Here is a 9,490-nt window from a genome sequence, read left to right as displayed (position 1 = left end):
TGTGAATGTCTTTTCAGTGTCACCGTGTAGCTGGGTGAGCAATGCACCAATGCCGTAGTCACAGGCGTCTGTAGTGACGAGTGTAGGGAGAGCAGGATCCAACAGTGTAAGCGCTGGGCTTGTAGCGATCAGTTCTTTGAGGTGAGAAAAAGCCTCCTGAGCAGCATCAGTCCATTTCAATTCTGCATTTTTCCTCAGCAGAGCACGAAGAGGTTCCACAACAGAGGCGTAGCAGGGGATGAACTTTGAACACCATCCTGTGAGGCCCAGAAAGGACTGTAGGGCCGTGGCATCACAAGGGGGAGGAGCCTCTGTTATAGCAGTAACATGGTCTGGGTTGGGACGGATGCCTGAAGCAGAAACAACATGGCCCAGTAAGGTCTCGGCTCTCAGGGTGCAGAGGTACCTGATGATATGCATTCTGCAGTTCAATAGAGGAGAATATTTGTGCTCCTCGAAGCTCATGAAACACCTCCTCAATATGTGGCAGTGGATGGCTGTCAACAACCACAGCCTTGTTAGGCTCACGTAGATCTGGGAATATCCTGAGCCGACCCCACTTGCGGTGCACCACTACTATCGGTGAAACCCATGGTGAGGAGGTGATGCGTTCAAGGACACCTTCCTTTTCTAGTCTCTGGAGCTCCTGGGACACTGCATCACGAATGGCAAAAGGCAGACGACGTAGCTTTTGCTGCACAGGCTGTATTCCAGGTCTCACAGTGACTTTGTGAACAAATCCAGTAACTGTTCCAGTCTTTGAGCTGTGTACTGTACAGGGACAGCGACAACTTGGCATTAAAGAGATCCATGCCTATAATGGGCGTACCTGCTGGGACAATATGAATGTACTGGGACGTGCATTTTGTCATGTATGTCACCGTCAGTTCCAGACAACCTAGCACAGGTATAGGTTTCTTTGTGTACGTGGTCAGTGGTTTTCTTGGCTTCAGGAGAGGGGTGTGTGCTCTGGGAGAATAGAGACACCAGACCCGGTATCCACCATCAGATCAGCAGGAATTGTAGGGCCACCTGAAGCCTTCATGGAGACATTGCACATTAATTTACTGCTCAGTGTACTTGCATCTTCATCAACTAATAGCACTGTGACGGAGTCACTGGAAACTTCTCCCACATTGCATGAAGCAGTCCTGCTCCTGCACACTCTGGCAAAATGTCCAACCCAAAGTTCATGACCATAGGTGAGGGTAGGAACGTAGATTGACCGGTAAATGGAGAGCTTCGCCTTTCGGCTCAGCTCTTTCTTCACCACGACGGACCGATACAACGACCGCATTACTGCAGCTGCTGCACCGATCCGCCTGTCAATCTCATGTTCCATCCTTCCCTCACTCGTGAACAAGACCCCAAGATACTTAAACTCCTCCACTTGAGGCAGGAACTCTCCCCCGACCTGGAGGGAGCAAGCCACCTTTTTCCAGTCGAGAACCATGGCCTCAGATTTGGAGGTGCTAATCCTCATCCCGGCTGCTTACACTCGGCTGCAAACCGCCCCAGGACATGCTGGAGGTCCTGGCTCGAAGGAGCCAGCAAGACCACATCGTCCGCAAAGAGCAGGGATGAAATCCAGTGGCTCCTGAACCAGATCCCCTCCGGCCCACGGCTGCGCCTAGAAATCCTGTCCATAAAAATAATGGACAGGATTTCTAATGTCTGCATGTGACTAATTCTAATAAACAGAACCGGTGACAAAGGGCAGCCCTGCCGGAGTCCAACATGCACTTGGAACAGGTCTGACTGACTATGGTAAGCACATCAGCAGAGATAAGGTAAAAAGACAATAAAATATTAATTAATTAATTAATTAATTAATTAAAAATAAATAAAATGTCAAAACAGGTGACATCACATGAAAGCAAGTCTATAAAAGTGTGTTTTAAGAAGTGATTTCAAAGAAGTCACTGATTCAGAGTCTGGACTTTGGAAGTAAGTAAGGGCACCACCCGAGGATCAAAGGCTGTGAACAGGCTGATGATGATGCCTTACACATAAAAGCATGACTGCGGTCATTTCCACATAGCGAGGCATACAGGTTATTAAGCAAACACTGGTATTGGTATCTGCACTCGGTATCAGTGCATCTGCAGCACACACACACAATTCAAGAGGGTGTGTATGCTGTTGTTTTTTTGCGGGTGTGTCATAACAACTCAATATATAACCTTATTCGTTTAACTATGCGGACTGTTGGAACAGTAACAGTCTTTGATTTGTCCCAGGATCATCATTGGCCAATCAAAATCAAAATTCATCTTTAATTTGAGAAATACTAAATTAGGGCATGCCATTAATGGCATATTGAAGGCTAAAATCAGGCCAACCGGAGAAACAGATGGTAAAAGGTGTAATTGATATTTATTTCTCTGTTCTATATGAATCCTTCAGATGTTGGCTTTGTCTCTGGATCCTAAATGCTAATGTGAATAACTTGTTCAAATGCAAACTCCACCAAAACCACTTCTTCTATAGGATCTTGTCTTAACTGGGAAACTCTTATAAAACATCATCGTTTTAAGAATTTTCTTTTTGAATTTGGTCATGAGAAGTACCTGTTGTACTAGGAAGCTTCATGAATACAGTCTCAGATTTTCAAAGCAAGTGAAGAAATGTCTGACAGCACCTCAGCTTATCTAGCTAAAAAAAAGTTTCTTGTTTCTGAGAGGCTGTATTATAACTCATTTGAGAGATTGTTTGTACATCGGGGAATTTTTATCTGCCTTGGGGACATAGCAAGAATGTTTTTGCTGCTCATTCTACTGTAGTTGTGTGTATGCATGTAGATTTCCATCATTGTGCTTTGTTTTACTTGGAAATTACTTTATCTTGGCTCTATGTTAAACACATACACAACACACAGTGCTGCCATTGTTTCGTACACACTATTTGTCCTTAAAGGAGTCATAACCTGGTTTTATACGTATCCAGCCCCCCTTGGATCGCTTTGGATCAATTCGTAAAACTTATTAGAAAAAAAAAAAAAAAATTTAATCAAACATTGAGCTTGTTCTGACCCTTTTTCGTACCGCGATTTTATCACGCGAGATTACGCGCGAGGTTTTGACTGGTCCGGATGTGCATTGTATAATATGTAATGAGGCGCGCGTTGATTCGCCGCAGGAAGGACAGAGCCGGGGGGGCTTGCCTGCATGCAGACTCCAAAACATAATGGCGGCGCTTCGGCGATTTCAGGTAGCGGACGGGGCGGGGTTGGGTGGTGAAAGAGGGGTGGGCTTATGCAAGTAGCCGCCACGGTGACGTCACCGAAGGCGCAGAATCAAAATCTCGTGCTTTAGGAATGCACACCCTTGTGTGCTATTCCTGTTCGGAAAAAGAGCAGAAGCGAAAAAACGGCGCCACTTTCAAACTCCAGCCTTTCAGGCAAGTTTCAACTGAGGTCAAACACAGATATGCATGTTTTAACAAGAGAAATTGCGATTTCCTGGTGATGACTCCTTTAACAATTAAATTAACTCAACAAACTCAAGAAAAAGTAGTAAAGTTGTTTCCCAATGATGAAAGTAACTTAGTAGCTTAGTAAGCCGACACCTACACACACACCACACACACACACACACACACACGCACACACACGTTGAGTCATCCAAAAATAGCCCACTGGCCGTCACCAGTATGGCTGTAACCGGATCCTGTCTCCCCATGCTCTAAAGCACAGCCGTGTGGACATGTTTAAGTATTGCACACACACACACACACACACACACACACACACACACACACACACACACACACACACACACAGTTTAGGCCACTCCCGCTCACACAGGAAGTGAAAGGAGGAACCAACTGCGACTGAGAGAAGAGGGATCTTGGAAACCTGGAGCTTTAAGGTCACTTTTGGCTCACACACACGGCTGCTGGAACGAGGTAGGGAAGTTCCCTCAGGAAGCAGCTGTGTTCTGCATTCTCCTGTTGTGATGTAAAAACACAGCAGACAGACGTAGCCTACAGCTGTGTCTTTGTCAGACTCTTTTACACACAGTGTTTACTTACATGTTGTGTCACTGAGGCAATTTGGGTAAACAGAAAAAGATGATCAGGTTCCTGAGCGATGACAGAGGCGAAAGGCTCTCAAGTGTTTGTCCATTGTAATGACGTTATTGTCTCCGTTTCTCTCTAGGTCTGCTGGGTAATGGCTGCTCTCAGGGCTATCCTAACGTTTGCCATCTGGCTCCTGCTGGGTCATCAAACCTGTGCTAGAAACGACGCTCCCTGCCAGCTCAGTCATTGGAATAATGGCTTCAACACCTTCTTCAAACGCCACATCCGCTCCGATACGCCAACCTCTCTGAACCAGAACGAATGGGAGAAGTACATCAGGAATAACGGGGGCTGTGACAGACCCACGCAGTCCTTCCTGAGCTCAAGCGATCTGGACAGGGTGAAGGCGGTGTGCACAAACAAGGGAGGGGTCATATACAAGAACAACCTGTGCATCAGCCGGATGCCGTTCACATTCTACACGGTGAGGAGTGAACCGGGGACGTGCGGGATTCGGAGTGTCCGAGCGGAAACCAAACATCTGATCCTGGCCTGTGAGGAGCTGAGCAATCAGTGCCTGCCAGTCCATTTTGAGGGAAACCCTGACGACGCGAAGCCAAACAACAACGCCAGAGGCTGCCAGGACCCACGCACCGGTGATGGAGCTCCCAGCTTCAGGACCACGTGGCTCTGGTTGTTATCTCTTCTTCTGCTTCTTGTTTATTGCTATCAACACTAACTTGAGGAACAAGATAAGACAACAAGTTGGAATGTCCGTATACATTTTCAAAGAATTTCAATTTTTTTTAAGAAAATGTATTTTTGTACCACTATTATATGCATGTGCCTGTGTATTTGTGATTTTGAGAATGAGAGGGTTGGTGCTCTGAAGGCATTTCATTTAAAGTTACCAGAATTGGTGAATGGATGGCAGAGATGCTGAATTAAAGTAATTCACTGTGTTGTCTTTACATTCAAAGGGCATATGCAAAATTGCCATAAAATAAGGGATTTAAATGCATTTTATACAATCATGGTATGATTTAATAAACAAAATATTTGGAATTCATCTACAGTCATTTCCACACCATTCTTTTTATATACAATGCATCATTTTAACAACCATGACTGGTACTGGGAGGTGGTTCACATTTGTAAACCGCTTGTGATTAATTGAAAACCACAGAAAAGAGATAACGCACTCAGGCAGGGTGAACTGGAACCTCTGATAAGATGCCATTCCCCAACCAAAACTCATAGGCTTAGGGCCAGGCTGAGGTCTAGTCTAAGGTCAAGGCTAGGGTCCAGGCTAAGGTCTAGTCTAAGGTCCAGGCTGAGGTCCAGGCTAAGGTCTAGTCTAAGGTCCAGGCTAAGGTCTAGTCTAAGGGCCAGGCTGAGGTCTAGTCTAAGAGCCAGGCTGGGGTCTAGTCTAAGAGCCAGGCTGAGGTCTAAACTAAGAGCCAGGCTGAGGTCTAAACTAAGAGCCAGGCTAAGGTCTAGTCTAAGGGCCAGGCTGAGGTCTAGTCTAAGAGCCAGGCTGAGGTCTAGTCTAAGAGCCAGGCTGAGGTCTAGTCTAAGAGCCAGGCTGAGGTCCAGGCTAAGGTCTAGTCTAAGGTCCAGGCTGAGGTCCAGGCTAAGGTCAAGGCTAGGGTCCAGGCTAAGGTCTAGTCTAAGGCCCAGGCTGAGGTCCAGGCTAAGGTCTAGTCTAAGGTCCAGGCTGAGGTCTAGTCTAAGAGCCAGGCTGAGGTCTAGTCTAAGAGCCAGGCTAAGGTCTAGTCTAAGGGCCAGGCTGAGGTCTAGTCTAAGAGCCAGGCTGAGGTCTAGTCTAAGAGCCAGGCTGAGGTCCAGGCTAAGGTCTAGTCTAAGGTCCAGGCTGAGGTCCAGGCTAAGGTCTAGTCTAAAGTCCAGGCTGAGGTCCAGGCTAAGGTCTAGTCTAAGGTCCAGGCTAAGAGTCAGGCTAAGGTCCAGGCTAAGGTCCAAGCTAAGGTGTAGTCTAAGGTCCAGGCTGAGATCGAGGCTAGGAGTCAGGCTAAGGTCCAGGCTAAGGTCCAAGCTAAGGTGTAGTCTAAGGTCCAGGCTAAGGTCCAGGCTGAGGTCCAGGCTAAGGTCCAGGCTAAGGTCCAGGCTGAGGTCCAGGATTAGGTCCAGGCTAAGGTTCAGACTGAGGTCCAGGCTGAGGTCCACGCTGAGGTCCAGGCTAAAGTCCAGTCTAAGGTCCAGGCTAAGGTTCAGGCTAAGGTCCAGGCTAAGGTTCAGACTGAGGTCCAGTCTGAGGTCCAGGCTGAGATCCAGGCTGAGGTCCAGGCTAAGGTCCAGGCTGAGGTCCAGGCTAAGGTCTAGTCTAAGGTCCAGGCTGAGGTCCAGGATTAGGTCTAGTCTAAGGTTCAGGCTAAGGTCCAGGCTAAGGTTCAGACTGAGGTCCAGGCTGAGATCCAGGCTGAGGTCCAGCTTGAGGTCCAGGCTAAGGTCCAGGCTGAGGTCCAGCTTGAGGTCCAGGCTAAGGTCCAGGCTCAGGTCCAGGCTGAGGTCCAGGCTGAGGTCCAGGCTAAGGTCCAGGCTGAGGTCCAGGCTGAGGTCCAGGCTCAGGTCCAGGCTCAGGTCCAGGGGGCGTATTAACAACATGCAGACCCTCAGATAGCTCCTGATTGAGCCTACTCTCCAGTCCTCGTTTTGGAGGGATTTAGGAGGAAAGGGACAGAAATGTTTACCACGTGAGGAGGTGTGGCGGACCTCATTGCTAGGCGATGCGTTCTTTTAAAGAGGGGTGATTGGTTGATCCAACATTTTAAAAAAGGGATACATGGACACAGAATGGACATTGCATTTTTTCAGTTGCCAAATAGGTCCGTGTTGGGATCACTTCATGTTCTGCCATTATTGTGTTTTTGCGTTGGGTGGGACGTGAGCGGATCTTATGAGATCGACCGCAAACATTGAGAAGACAGAAAATGTGTTCTAACCTAATTCTAGAAAGTCATCTTTGTACACTGAGGATAGGTTTGCCTCTCATTCTACTGTGTGCATGTACTTTATCTGCCATTGTTATTTACACACTATTCCTCCTTGACATTTCAATGAACTCAACATGATTAATTAGTCTCAACACACCGCCCTCGCATGCTGAGACTGCTGACAACCACATGGTGGCAGCATTGCACAATTTTGTTCCTGAAACAGGTCAAAGCAGAAGAGTCACCTTTCTATTATATTACAGTTTTCATGTTTAACGTGCGTTTTTATACGTATGTGTCAACTGAGGGCTGATGCTGATGTTGCTCAGGTGGGTCGGTTCACATCAATTGTTTGGATCCACCCAATTAGAAATATATTAGAGCAGACAAATCAACACATTCTCTATTCCTTAAAGGTCATATTGAGAACATTTTATGTAAAAAAATAATACATCTACAGAGTTTTTAGAAAGGTGCAGAATCAGTAGAATAACAACGTTGGTATCACGTGGTATCTCTGCGTAGTCAGGGGTCAAGGGTCTTTGGGGTTGATGGTAAGCGGGTGGCATTTCGGTACCAGTCCCAAGTGCTGAGTGACAAAAGGAGGAGTGAAACCAGAGTGAACGTTCAGCGTTTCATCGTCGGAATCAGCTGAAGGAGTTTCAAGGACTGAAAAGAAACGCTGGTGGCTACTTTTCTTCTTGACCAGTAAGATATCATTAAAGATAGCTTTTAGCTAAAACAAACACTGGCAACCCATTGAGGGTGCATGCGCTTCGAGCAACAGCTGTTTTGTGACGTGAATGCAATGGAAGTGGGGAGTGCGAGTGCGACATCTAGTAGCTGGAGTTATCAATGTTGTCAGTAGCACCTTTAAATCTGACATTAAAGCCTCTGTAACCTCTTACAAGTCTGGATTAACCTGCTGTTAGTAATTAATGGTTAAGACATTTATTAAGCATAGGTTTATTTAGCGCAATGCACCAAGTAAGGTAATAATGAAAGCTTAAAAAATAGATTCAAGTTTAAGAGCTCCCTCTGCTGGACAACACCCCAAACTACGACGTTTTCAAACAGGTCAGTACAGTTCAAATATGCCAATGTTAAAATGACAGTTTGAATTTCAAGTGGATAATGACAGCCCTATCTGCGGCATCAACAAACCAATCAGAACCTGCGTTGCCTGGATGCGAACCCACTGGAAGTTGTCACTCTGCAGGTCTACGCTGGAACCTGCCCGTCTATTGCTTCCAAAGCCGGTTATGTTCCCAGGGCCAAGTGCAAATACGTCAACACAGTGTGATCACTGAAACAAGACATTTGCAAAAAGCTATTCTCACTCAAGAAGATGAAACTTTAACATTCAAAGCCATCAACAAGCTCTTCTATTTTTGCTGCAGGATCTTAGCCTGCAGTTGAAAACTGATTTTGGTGCATCGACTGCTCATGTCTGAGAAGGTAGTCTTACTAATAGATGATCCCGTTGTAAAGAAATGGAAACCCTGATCTTGTAAAGCACTCCATTCTGCCACAGTACATCATTGTACAGCCTTTCCTTCAATCATTATCTCCTGATTCTGACAGATAATTACATGTGTTTCATGGTGTTGTAGTTCACATTTCCAATTCATTTATTTTATGCGTTCATTTTTTCAAAATCATGTGATCATGAAGAAGTTATTTTTCTGTTTACTGAGAATCATTTGTCTGCTGAGTGCCATACAAGTCAATTAGAAAACATGTGAAATATTATAGGAATGAATCCATGGCATCATCACAGGGTCACACACACACACACACACACACACACACACACACACACACACACACACACACACACACACACACACACACACACACACACACACACACAGGAGCACATAGTCAGACACACACTCACACACATGCTTACTGCAGACACACATAATCATAGCTGAGGAAAAAGCAAAAGCGTACAACAATCGTTGACTCGGGTCAAAGAGGAAAGGCAGCAGGAGAATAAAAGAATGAGTGAAGAGTGAGAGGCAGGGGGGGGGGGCAGAGCAGTAGGATGCAAGAAGGAGGGGCAACACGATAAAAAGCAAAAAACACAGAGCTGCACTTTTATTGAACTTTTTTGGTGTTTTTTAGAAGAAGAAGAAGAAGAAGAAAAACAATTGGACATGAAATAAGGTGAAAACAGAGAGAGTATGGGAACCAGGGCTTGTTTTTCTTCTCATCCCACCTCTACTCCAGATCTAATACACACAACCGTCCTCATGAACACCTCCATCCACTTCACTTCCTCTCTTTACATATTTGACCTCGCCCTCCTCAATCCTTCACTTCTGTTGTCCTCTACCTTCCTGTAGAGCGTAAAGCAATCCAGCATCATTCGGCCCCCACAATGCCGTTTTACAGTGCTGTTGTCACGTAGCACCTCAAAGGCCCCGTGGGTCCATTAAACTGGAGGTGGCAGTGACAGAACGGACAAACTGCAAAAAGAAAAAAGAAGAGAACTGGAACTTGAACGGAACAAA

General features: G+C 46.1%; 1 long non-coding RNA gene across 1 annotated transcript; it reads left to right on the top strand.

Moving 5' to 3' along the window:
- The first annotated feature begins 3,762 nt into the window (after positions 1-3,762).
- LOC311024377 lies at positions 3,763-5,095 on the top strand. Its single transcript, XR_014598300.1, has 2 exons — positions 3,763-3,906; positions 4,160-5,095. It is a non-coding gene; the product is annotated as an uncharacterized lncRNA (long non-coding RNA).
- The last annotated feature ends 4,395 nt before the right edge of the window (positions 5,096-9,490 follow it).

Source organism: Eutrigla gurnardus (genome assembly GCF_963514095.1).
Source record: "Eutrigla gurnardus genome assembly, chromosome: 14".
Lineage (NCBI taxonomy): Eukaryota > Metazoa > Chordata > Actinopteri > Perciformes > Triglidae > Eutrigla > Eutrigla gurnardus.
Note: the sequence above shows the minus strand (reverse complement) of the source record. Positions and strands in the feature narration are given on the sequence as shown.